Raw genomic sequence first — 12,650 nt, 5'->3', positions numbered from 1 at the left:
CCCCAATGAAAAACTCTTGGCATTGGAGCATTGAATCATCTTTAAGCTGATATGTAGCTGCTAGACTCTTCCATTATATCTGTCAATAATTAATGGCATTTGTGATTCAGAACTAAACATCCAACATCAGTAGCTGACCTCAGTAATGTTTATGTGTCTGAATGCCATTATATCCCAACAATATAATTATATTTCCATCTTCCAACTCCTCTTTAATTTCCATTTCCTTCATTTTCTTCATTAGACGAAATGCTGAATTGTGATTCTGATGTATACAGTAGAGACTGTTGTCATTAGGAAAGAAATAGTGTTTATTGTAAATGTAGTTCTATCCTTGGTTCTCCATCTCTCTCTCTCTCTCTCTCTCTCTCTCTGATTGGTATCTGTCTTCCAATGTCAGTCTGCAGCTTCAATATTGCATTGTTCCTAAGTGTGTGTGTGTGTGTGTGTGTGTCTTCACTGACATCAAAACGAATCACACTCATTTGTGCGAGCAGCACTTAATCTTAGTGACAGATTGCAGGAAATGAAATTGTGCCTCGTAACCTTTGATCATAGAATTCCCTTCCAGTGTTTTCTTGGAAAATAAATAAATAAATAAATAAATAAAAAGAGTCTACAGAGAACTTCTTGTGTGTGTGTGTGTATGTGTGTGTGTGCATGAGTGAGTGAGTTAGTGAGAGAGAGAGAGAGAGAGAGAGAGAGAGAGAGAGAGAGAGAGAGAGAAGGAAGTGAAGTGCATATGGAAAGCCTCCTTGAAATGCCTTGTTTGATATGTTATATATTTGTGTATATTTTTTTCAAATGGAGGCATACAGAGCGGATGGTAATATCCCTCCTGATTTATATCTAATGTATTTATAGAGATATTATGCATCATGTGGATGTGTTATATGTACAATATTTTCCCCTTCATTCTTTCTTTCTTCATTGCTCTCCATTTGTATTTCAGCATGGTGTAAATGAACAGCAGGCAGCTGAAATATTTTCTCAGGTTGAATTTATAGTAACGTTTTAAATGATTAAATGTTATAATGGAAACATCTAGAAGAACTGAAACAACCTCTAACTGTGTTTCATTTAGCCATACTGTGTATTTGAATAATGCTGTGTGTAAAAAAAATAATGTGGATATATATATATTTAAATCACTTTGAATCCATCATTCTGTAACAAACACTGAAAAAGAAATCTTAAAAAAATAGGCACCTGACAGGAACAAAAACTGAGGAAATAAGCAAAACCTATAACACAACATACAAATAATAATAAATAAATCTGTAGACATCTGCTAATCCACTGTTTCTTCTGGAATGAAGGATATTAAATCAGGTGTTGGTTCTTCTTTGCTCTAGTGACAATCTCTAATCTTCTGCGACTGTGACAGTCTTCTAATCTTCTTTAGACGAAATCTAGGACTTAATAGCACTCATGAGACCAATATTGAGGTCAGGTAAGCCAGGTGACAAGAGTCTGCCTCAGGGGTTTAAAGCCCACCAGCTACGGGCTGTAAGGCAAAGACTGATGGATCCAACAGTTTTGAGACCAGTTCGAGCAGAGTTTTTGATCCAGAACTAATCATCCATCCTCAATGAGTAACCTATCAGATGGCAGAATGCCATCAAATCTTTAATTAAATGCACCAACCTTAACTGTAGAAGCTTTTCAGAATTATATAGATTGATACTGATATAAATAAAAACAAACTTATAACTTTTTATTTATTACTGATAACTATTTATTTATTCTTTCTGAAATGAATTCACATTCAATAAATTATATAAATTAATAGACATGGCAATCTAAATAAAAACGAACACTGACCGAAAAGATGTAGCCCGAAGCACTAGCTTGAGGCACCTACCCTTTATGCAAATTAACAATCCTTTTACTTCTGTTTTGAGATGATCCAAAAGCATAAAAACAGAAGGAAAATGCCAAACTTTTTTAACATTATAATAATCAATCCTTGGTTTGTCTAACACTACATTTTTAAGGTCCAAAGTAAGCTACACATCAATTCCTTACCACAACTATTCCACACATTAACATCCTTGACATATATACGTTTATATTTGTCACTTTTTCTTTCTTTTTTTTTTTAAAGCATACCTGTTTCTCTAAGCTCATATTTGCTCTCTTTAATTTAGTTTTCAAACAACACCCACCTACTTCTTGTCTCATTCACACACAAGATACATCTAACTAGTCTTTACCCAGCCTGTTTTCTACCCCCAGACTTTTGGTGTCTTTACCTGTTTAGCAGTGTAGGCGGTTATAATGTTTTCCTGCCATTCTTCCAGCCTTCAGTTGCATGTGTGAATATGGGCAGTGTGATTTTGTAGACAGGCAGGTAAACCATCCAATCACACTGTTAAATGAGTGTTTACAGTACAGTGGCCTATATAGAAAAGGAATTTATGTCATCACATGTACTGATTGTTATCAGGATGTTAATAATATTATAAGAAATAATAATAATAATAAACAGTTTTTGTCCTGTGAGAACACTGATGAAGGACTAGAGGATGACTTACAGAAAATGTGCAGGCACAGATAAGCTGCTGTCTCTGATTTTACATCAGCAAGGTGGACCAACAAGGTAGGTGTCTCTAATACAGTGGCTAGGGACTAGGCAGAGTATTTAAAAACCCCAGTGACATTGCTGTGCCTTATCAACTCATACCAACACACACTAATACCCCGTCACCACATGTCAGTGTTACCGCAGCACTGAGAATGGTCCACATCACAAAATACTAAAATATGCAAATGGACTACAGTCTGTAGTTGTAGTTAAAATCACCAAGCACAACTATATTACAAATGGAGCTGATAAAAAAGGACACTGGATTTAGAAACAATGCGATCATTTTAATGTTGTGGCTATTTGTATGTAGTGTATTTAAATATTAAATTCTGTGACCTCAAACATGCAGGAAAAGAAAACAAAGAAAAGCACAGGTAACAGAAAATGGATCTTCAATATTTAGTGATGACTCTGATGTTTTGTTTTTCCAGAAGCTCAGTGACTCACTCCTCTAAAGGGGGTCTGAAATTTGTTTGCCTCTTTGTTGCTTGTGTCTAACATTTGAATCAACAGGAAGTGATAGAGCGTGGAAGAAAGCAGGAAGGATAGAGAGGGAGGGAGAGAGAGAGAGAGAGAGAGAGAGAGAGAGATCTGCTTATAGCACATTGAAAAAAGTAGTCAAACAACCATCCTTCAGAAAATGGTGAGAATTGAGGTGGTACATTATATAATATTAGTAACACATTGCTGCAAACATGCATTCATTAGTGCAACTATTAGTTTTGCCACTTGTATACTTGCAGGTCTTGAAATGACGCAATTAAAGGTAACAGTGGCATTTGTCACCAGTTTGTTGGAGGAGCAAAAATCTGCGAACATATCTTTATATATTGAGGTAATAATAGCCCTTTAAGTGGAGGAGCTATAGTTAGGACAATGCAATGCAGTATAATAATTGAGTGTGTGTGTGTGTGTGTGTGTGTGTGTGTGTGTGTGTGTGTGTGTGTGTACAGTCAGTCATTTCTACCAGCAAAAACATTAGCAAAAACAGTACTCATGAATATTGATTATTTCTATATTTGTTCTACAAAGTGCAACTCTATGCTTTATAATGTGAAGAAGACTCAGAAGAAGATGTATAAATGACTCTTTTAAGATATGTTTAAAAAAAATTAGAACAAATGCAGTTTATTACCGTAGGTTATTGTTAATGAAGCTACATACGCCTACATCCTTATAGGTTTAAGAACATGAGTCAAAAGTGATTTTTGAGAGGAAGTATAAGAGTTAGAGGCAGAGTTTCGGAGATTCTGTGAGATTCTGAGTTCAGATTTGAATTGTTAGACATTCTGAAATTCTAAGCTTCTAAAAGTTAAGGCTTCTGTAACATTCTGATCTGCCTTGTGCTGCTTCTCCCCAGTCTATGTGCTTTTATTTTTGTTTTGGTTGGGAGTCTCCAACCTTGCCCAACATGTGTCATATCCTGCACCTGAGAGTGCTCGTTGCTATGGTTTCCAAATATTCCCAGGTGCTCCTTGTTCTCTTGCGCTTGCATTTATACCACTTGTCTTTGTCTTGAGTTTGATTGGCACCGTGTGTGGGTGTCTGTGGGGGGGTGTTTGAGTATGTGTGTGTGTGTGGAAGTGAGGGGGTGTGGGGTGGATGAGTGAGAGTGAGAGAATATTTTTTAACTCATGTAGGAAGGTTTGTTTTCCTGTTTGTGTCATAAACTAATCGTTGCCCTTTGTTTGAAAGATTTTGCCTTGTCTTGCACCTTTATTTCCTAATTCTTTGTTTTGTGATTTCAGAAAATAAACCAAACCACTTGTGTCAGAATCCTGCCCCCATGCTGTCACTGTTACACATTCTGAAAGGTTAATGTTCTAAGATATAATAACTCCAGAAAGCAAAGAATCTGCAAGGAAAATGTTCTAAAAGGCAAAATGCTCATCTGTGGGAATATGTATTTTTAGAGCGACCAAAAAAGATAAAACAACAACAAAACTGCTGGTTAAGTGCAATCATTATAAAGGCCATTGTATGAGAAAATATTGTAGCGAAAGCAGAAATAAGAGGTAATAATACCATGGATGTGTTGCGCTTTGGAGTGAAGGATGACCACTCCATGTTTAGGAATTCCTACGCCCTATAAATCAGGTCCTGGCTCTTTAACGGCATTGAGCTCATTACAGTAGATGTGTGCTAAAAGAAGCATAATCACAAACAAAAATCATGGCTTTATTCACTGGTGAGAATAATTTTGAATTAAACTGGTACTTTTAACAAGCTCCTCATTTTACACTGGGGCAGTGTCAGAGGAAGAGAGAGTGAATGAGATTCCATGGATCTTTTGATGTGAATTTCTAAGGTTTCTAAATGAGGATTGTTAAATAAACACTATGTGAGTGAAAGTGCATAAATCTAGTTTGTGCACACGCTATCTACAATCTGTAGGTTTATTTATTTATTTATTTATTTTTGCATTATTTTCTTCTGCCCTCAAACTGAGGACATGCAATAGAGCAGAGAGAGAAAGTTTCTGCTGACTTGCTGATTCCCAGTGATAAAATGTGGACCAAAAGTCAATGCCATAAATGATTTACTGAGGCACCACTGGCTCTGATGCATTGACACATTTTATTAAGTACATAATTATTATTGTTGCTGAGACGGAGCATTTCCTTCAAACCAACAGCCAGTAGAGACAGAAGAGACAAAAACCCAAAGAAAGAGAGAGGCGTGATAGCAGAGAAAGACATTACAGGACTCTCACAAATACAAAGCTCCAGAGGGACCTTTAAAAAAAGTGCATGTTTTCTCAATAAAGTCATAATCTGTTCACCATGATTTATCAGTCATATTCTTATCAACATTTCTTCTAAGATGAAAGGCATTAATCAGAAGTTTGTTCCTCTTTACAGCAGTGACACTTTCTACTCTTCTGGGAAGGCTTCACAATCAGTGCTGCTGGGCTTTATACCCTTCTGACTGACATTTGTCATTGGGTATGATGACCTTTGACTTGATATTTTTCTAGTCCATTTCATTTCAATGCTTTTCTATGGAGATTATACAAGCTATATGTGCACAACTGAATGTCCACAGAGTGCACCTTACAACAGAAGTGTAGCCATTGTAAAGGTCTGGCCTAAATATGGGAACATGAGCCATAGTCATGACCTGTTAAATAACAGTAATTTAACATAAGGTTGGTTTCTGTGTCACATAACACACACACACACACACACTCATGCACACACATCCAGTTCATTTATGTATGGGGGAGGGAGGGACTGAAAAAAGAAAGATGTGTTTACTTTTATCCAGGAGAATCAGTTCAGTGTCAATGGCAGCTGTGAGAGAAATTCCCCAGCCTCCCCACCACATGTTCACTCCTCACACACTCTGCCACAGTGTGATATTTAAAGGTCACAATTTGTTGGAGCCACATTCAAACCACATTCATTACGCTGTCACTAATCACCAGACGCTCGGACAGTAAAAATTGGCTTCTTCCATATTCCTTTCTCTCGGACTCTCAGCCAAAATGGAAAAAAGCTAGAATCTGGTGTAATCATAATGAAGACTGGATACGTGTAAGATATTTGACCTTTGCTTTAAATGTGACCCAAATCTGATATGTGTGCGTTAATAAGTTAATAAGGTATAATATTTAACAACTGGTCTTTGTATCTGTTTTGATTAAATATAATTAAAATGGATTTTAAAATCAGTGCTTTCTGATTTCTTTTCACTTTCTGTAAAACTGTCACTGGTGTAGCACCTCAAACGAATGTTTTCCATATCCTTATTTTCAGTAAGATTTCCAATGCAAATGTACATTTTCTTAATTTAACTTTTTATTTTGGTTTTTGATTTTAATACAAAAACTGTTCACACCTTCTATTGGAGAACAGAATGTACTGAAATGTTTAGTCCAGCTTTATGCCATCGTTTTGGTAAGTGCGTGTGTAGCTCCAGCATGAGCAAGAAATGAGGATTTAGCTATGGAGTCTGTAATGTGAACATAGCTTATTACTTCCCAGTAACACCCCAAGACGCTCACAAACTGTTTGAGAATGTAAGAAGTGATAGTTTGCAGTTCCAGTAACTGAATATCTAAGCAACTTATTATAAGGCATTTCCGTGCTAGCTTTTGAAACCATCCTCTGGGCTTTGCCTGGTTCGCCTCTGACCTGATTTGATCACTTGGTCCTTTAATGAGAAGCCTAATGCCCCATATTCTCTCTCTTTTTCTCTCCTCCCATTCCTCTACTGTGCTTTAGCACAGCTACAATCAGCAACTGACAGAACATAGTTGATGAGGAAACAACCTTCCTCTTGCTGATATTCAAAGGTTAATTTGTTTCCATTAATGATTAAAGGGTCTCCCATTACCTTAACACAGCTCCTGGATGTTTAGTAAATGCTAATTAAGGAGTTTAATTCTGAGGCCTGTGCAAAAGTGTGTGTGTGTGTGTGTGTGTGTGTGTTGGGGCAGGGGGGCTGGTGTGTGGGATTGGGTATTATGAAGGGGTTTATGAGAGATCCCCATGCTTTCAAACAGACAAAAGTGACTGTCTGTGTGACACCCCCCGCGAGAAGCTTTTGTCTGTTATCAGGGGGAAAATCAAGATTAAAATCTGAATGACAAAAGGGTGAGTAAGGCCCATTCTTTGACCGTCTCTTGCCCCCATTTTCTCACCTTCTTTTTGGACTTATTCACATACTTTTTTTTTTCTTGTATCTGACTATTGAAGCCTCAGTAACCCAACAGAATTACAAATATATGAAATGTTTTAAGAGAACATTTGTCTCTTAACTAAAGGCATTTTATGTTCTGAGGAATCATGCTAAAATTTTATTTTCATATTAACACTGAAAAAAATGAACTTTCAATGTAGTTATAAAAGAGAAAAGTGTAAACTTTAAAATGTTTAAACATAAAATCTTTTATATAAAACATAAAAAATAATAATAAAAGGTGCTATCCTGAAAAAAATATGACGTTAACTGAGATCAGTAAGACTATTAAAAAACATCCACAGTAAAATGGCATGTTCTTGTGCAAATTGCAAATGTACGTATGGACAAATTGGTTTTGGTTACTCTGCTAAACAACTCTTTTCTTTATTTGTTTTCATTGCACGTTTTGTCATCCCCAATCTGTGTCACTAGATCTGTTTTACTGTGATCATTCTTTTAGCATTTTAACAAAATATTCCTTCTTCCAATCCAGAGTTGGTCAATATGAATAATAAACAATTAATTTCTCAGAGAATGTTGTGTATATGGTCTTTACTTCAAAATTACTACCACCCCCATGTTTCACAGCAGAATTATATCTGTTTAACTGGATTTATTTTATTTTATCACTACATTTTACATGTCTGTTCAAGAGTAATTTCCTGTTTAAAATTTGTACAAAAGTCATTATTTATGTGCAATAATGTTACATTTTATCCAGGATGTAATGTGATACTGTGCATGTGTGAAAGGGGCTTTGGTAGTATTTGAGTTTACCAGAGTTATGTACGAGAGATCTGTGTATTTGAGCAGTTGAGCAGGCTGACATGGTCAAAACATATCTAAACCATGATGTGAAAACCTAGCAAAGCACTGATTGGCCAGAGAGATTTGTCTACACAACAAAATGTAAAAGTCCATCACAAATTAGCCATTTGTTACATTTCCAAGCTACACTACAAATCACATTTGATATTATCCAACTTACAACAACAGTTCAAAAAAAATTACGCTGTGGTCTTTTGAACATGTACGAACGTTCTTTAGGATGTTGGCTGAAGAAAGAATCTAGCGAAAGCAGGACAGTTACAGAAGTGAAAAAAAAAACAAAAAAAAAAACAACTTAATCAAAATATTTGTCTGATGTCATTTTAAGATCCATTTTAAATAAAAATCAAAACGTAAGGAGGAATGAAGACATTAGTGTAGCAATTTTATTTACTGTCACAACTTTAAACCTAATAGTGATTTTCTGGTCACTATGGTTAATTTGAAACATTTTGGTGATACAAAGCAATAAATAATAATTTCTAATAATAAAAATATCTGTTGAGGTGTCAAGGACTCTACTGGAAAAAAAAAATACTTTAAAATACTTTAAAACATGCAGCACACTGGTTTCTTTGTTTTAGAAGATGAGTATTATTTGTCAAGTTTAAAAGCTGCTATATGGCTAATAGAATGCTTGTATGTTTTATCAGAACTTTTCAGCTCTCTTGCTACTGTAACAGTTTATTTTCTTCTGGGACGGTGAGAATTGATCTGGACATCGTAGTCTTTATGAGGTTAAGAACTGATGTTGGAAGATTAGTTTTGGATCACAAATGCCTCTCAAATTCCTCCCAAAAGGTATTGGATGGAGTGCCTTTACTTAATAGAAAACTAAATCTATTGCTGGGGGCTATATACACCTCTAGTCTAAACCTGGCAGTAGGTATTATGGCCTTTGATTCTGCATCTGTTGCAAAGCATCAAATCTATACAGCAGTGTCCCAACATCTGGTGTACAGTCTTTCCAGAAGAATAGAAGCTGTTATTGCAGCAAACTACAAATTAATGCCATTCTTTTCAAAATAAATGTTGGATGAGCACATGTCCACACATACTTCTTTTTGTACTATGAGTATGAATTCTTGTCCTATTTCTTAAATGCAGGAAAATATGATTCAGTTTGGCCTCAATACACACCAGCTTTTGCATTTCTGCTGGTATCAAAATTTCTCTCCAATACACTGTATGGCTGACTACCTTCAGCTAATAAGAGCTCTGAATCAATCTAATATTCCCTGAAGCAACTGGCAGCAATTTTCCAATATATAATAAACATTATAAAAATAATAAATCACTTTTTTACAACCATCCTGGGAAACGCAGAAGCATCATCTGCTAAAAATACTTGTGAATGCTTCTACTTTAATAGTAATATCAATACTAGTACTAGTAATATCATCATCATCATCATCATCATCATCATCATCCTGGCTGCAGTGGCAGTTCAAGACCATTTCAACTGGGGGGCATTAAGAAGCAAAATATGTATTCAGTATCATTCCCCATTTTATTTATAAAATTTTCATTTACAATTCTGCATACAATTAGATAAGTCTGAATTCTATATTTCTCATTTTTCATAAAAACGCATTAACAAATTATCACCTTTCAATGTCTTTGCTATGATTTAAAATATAAACATATAGCTTTGTATATACAGTATTAAATATGCTCAAAAATTATCCTAATTCTAACTTACAAAACATTATTATATAAATAGTTTCAACAAACCATTTTACTTAACTTTAATTTTTCTTTTTTTTCTTTTTAGATACATTTAACTGCTGAAATGAAATAAATTCATTTAAATCATATTTGGGCTTCTGCCCGATTTCGCCTGTGCATGCGCAGAACATCATGCTTGATGATAGTTCTGATATTTTATTAATTTAATTGTAATTGCTTTCACGGCATGTGTCCCACATCATTATTTGTCATGTTTTGTTTAAGCAGAACACTACCTTGAAACATCTACACTGATATATTCAGCTGTAAATAAACACAATTTGCCAGTGCAAAGTTGTTTAACACTGTAAAACATAGGGAAGAATGACTAAATTGTGTGTGTTTTAACATACCCACTCTTAAAGATAAACCACCCTCTGCTTTGGAAAAATGCTGCTATAAGCTTTACGTTTCAAGGTTTGTGCACGCGCAGCCCAAATTGGGCAGGTCAGTCTCTGCTAGGGCTGTCAACTTCCTAAGATCAAAATAAGAAACGCAAGGGCCGGGGGACCAGTATGCACTTCTAATTTCTTTTCGACGGGTACGTTTTGAGTACCAGCTCGCTCGGGGTTCCAACCATGGCCAGAGCTATGTTAATGACCACTAGAGCTCATTCAAATCCAGCACAAACTGCTGCTTGTAAAAGCTCTTACGTTACCGCAGCTTTCACATTTATTTTTACCGGACTCACAACGGCAGCTCGTAACATTACCTCGAGGTATTTTGAAGAGGTTTATATGCTCCTTGTGCTGATGGTGGACAAAAATTTCCAGGGAAAGGTGAACATGAAACAAGTAAAATTGATCCCTGAGCCGTGTTCAGTCCACAAAACTAAAACACACACAGTGAGTAAACAAGTCCTAACTTTACCGCTGCCATTGTGGTTTTTAAAGAGAGCGAATCCTGTAAGAGACAGGGCCTTTTTTCCCATTTCGCAGGAAGCCCTGCCAGTGGAAAAGGGACAAGCTTTAAGCATGCCGAGTCAAGTCATTTGGAGTTGGACCCATGTGGTGGAAAGCACCATTAGTTCCCAGTTTTTCAGCACTGACCTACTGCTCTCAGTGTGGCTGCTAAAAATGTCCTGTAGGAGGGATGGTGAATCCATTGGCTGGAGCACTGAATGATGAACAAATAACTCTGGCTGCTGATTGGCTAAATAAAATGACGACAAACGAAAAGCGCATTCTTTGTTTAGGAGCCGTGGAAAATCTGCCCCTCGCTCAGGCTGAGAGAGAGAGAGAGATGTGTTACTGTTACAAATCAGCACCATAATAATGTGAAGTAGAGGTGGGCGATACTGGGAATTTTGGTGCCGAAACCGATAATGATACTGCAAGTTTTCGGAGCAGCAAAAGTTGTGGGGTGGGGGGGTGGTTGGCATTAGCGGGTGTAACAACAAAAGCGAGGGGGTTCGCGCGCTATGTTAAGTTCGAGAGGAACTCGGTCCACTGTCTAAAAGGGTCTGACTGGAAATTAAGTGTTTACATTAGTGTGCCGCTTTGTTGCCATGTGTTCGCACTAGTGAGGAGATTCACACCTAATTTAAGGGCGTCGTAGGGGGGACAAAAGGTGGAAAAGAGCATATGAACAGTGAGTCTTGAATGTTACAATCACAGTTAATTTTATTTCACAATTAAAAGTTACACTATTCAAAATTGAGATTGATGATTTTAAACAAAAAAAGAAAACACTTTTTATAATATTCTGAGGATGTTTCCTCACTATTTGCTAACTCTATTCTGTTTGTGCCCTCAAAACTTGTCTAATGTGTTTACAAAGCCACAACAAATGAATAAAACAGAGAGAGTTAGAAGCACAGAAGATTGTTCCAGTGACTGAGAAACGAGAAAGATAGAGATTCATAGAGATCGGACACAGTAGTGGAGTCCAGTGTCCTCTACTTAATCACAAAGTTGAAGACAGAGAGAGAGAGAAAGAGAGAGAAAGAGAGAGAGGGGCTTCTTCCTAAAATCGCTTGCCCCTGGCGAAGTTGGCACGAGGTCTGTCTCGGCTGTGGGCCCTGGGCTCAATGCCACAATGTGAAACTACATTTGAACTGAGCAGCTGTGGGACTAATACAATATTTAATGTATTAATTACATACACAGAGGAAAATAAGCCATAGTGTTAAGCTATGGCCTACCATTACCAGACTCATGTGTTTATAGTGCTTTATATATGCATTAATAAATTGCTATAAGGCTTGCATAATACCTTATAATACTTCATGTACAGGTGCTGGTCATAAAATTGGAATATCATGAAAAAGTTGATTTATTTCAGTAATTCCTTTCAAAAAGTGAAACTTGTATATTATGCACATTCATTACACACAGACTGATATATTTCAAGTGTTTATTTCTTTAATTTGATGATTATAACTGACAACTAATGAAAACCCCAAATTCAGTGTCTCAGAAAATTAGAATATTGTGAAAAAGTTCAATATTGAAGACACCTGGAGCCAAACTCTAATCAGATAATTAACTCAATACACCTGCAAAGGCCTTTAAATGGTCTCTCAGTCTAGTTCTGTAGGCTCCACAATCATGGGGAAGACTGCTGACTTCACAGTTGTCCAAAAGACGACCATTGACACCTTACACAAGCAGTGCAAGACACAAAAGGTCATTGCTAAAGAGGCTGGCTGTTCACAGAGCTGTGTCCAAGCTCATTAATAGAGAGGCAAAGGGAAGGGAAAAATGTGGTAGAAAAGTGTAAGCGATAACCGCACCCTGGAGATGATTGTGAAACAAAACCCATTAAAAAATGTGGGGGAGATTCACAAAGACTGGACTGCAGCTGGAGTCAATGCTTC

The sequence above is a fragment of the Hoplias malabaricus genome, chromosome 17, assembly GCF_029633855.1.
Source record: "Hoplias malabaricus isolate fHopMal1 chromosome 17, fHopMal1.hap1, whole genome shotgun sequence".
In the NCBI taxonomy this organism is placed as follows: Eukaryota; Metazoa; Chordata; class Actinopteri; order Characiformes; family Erythrinidae; genus Hoplias; species Hoplias malabaricus.
The sequence above is the reverse complement of the archived record's forward strand: the minus strand, read 5'-3'. Positions refer to the sequence as shown.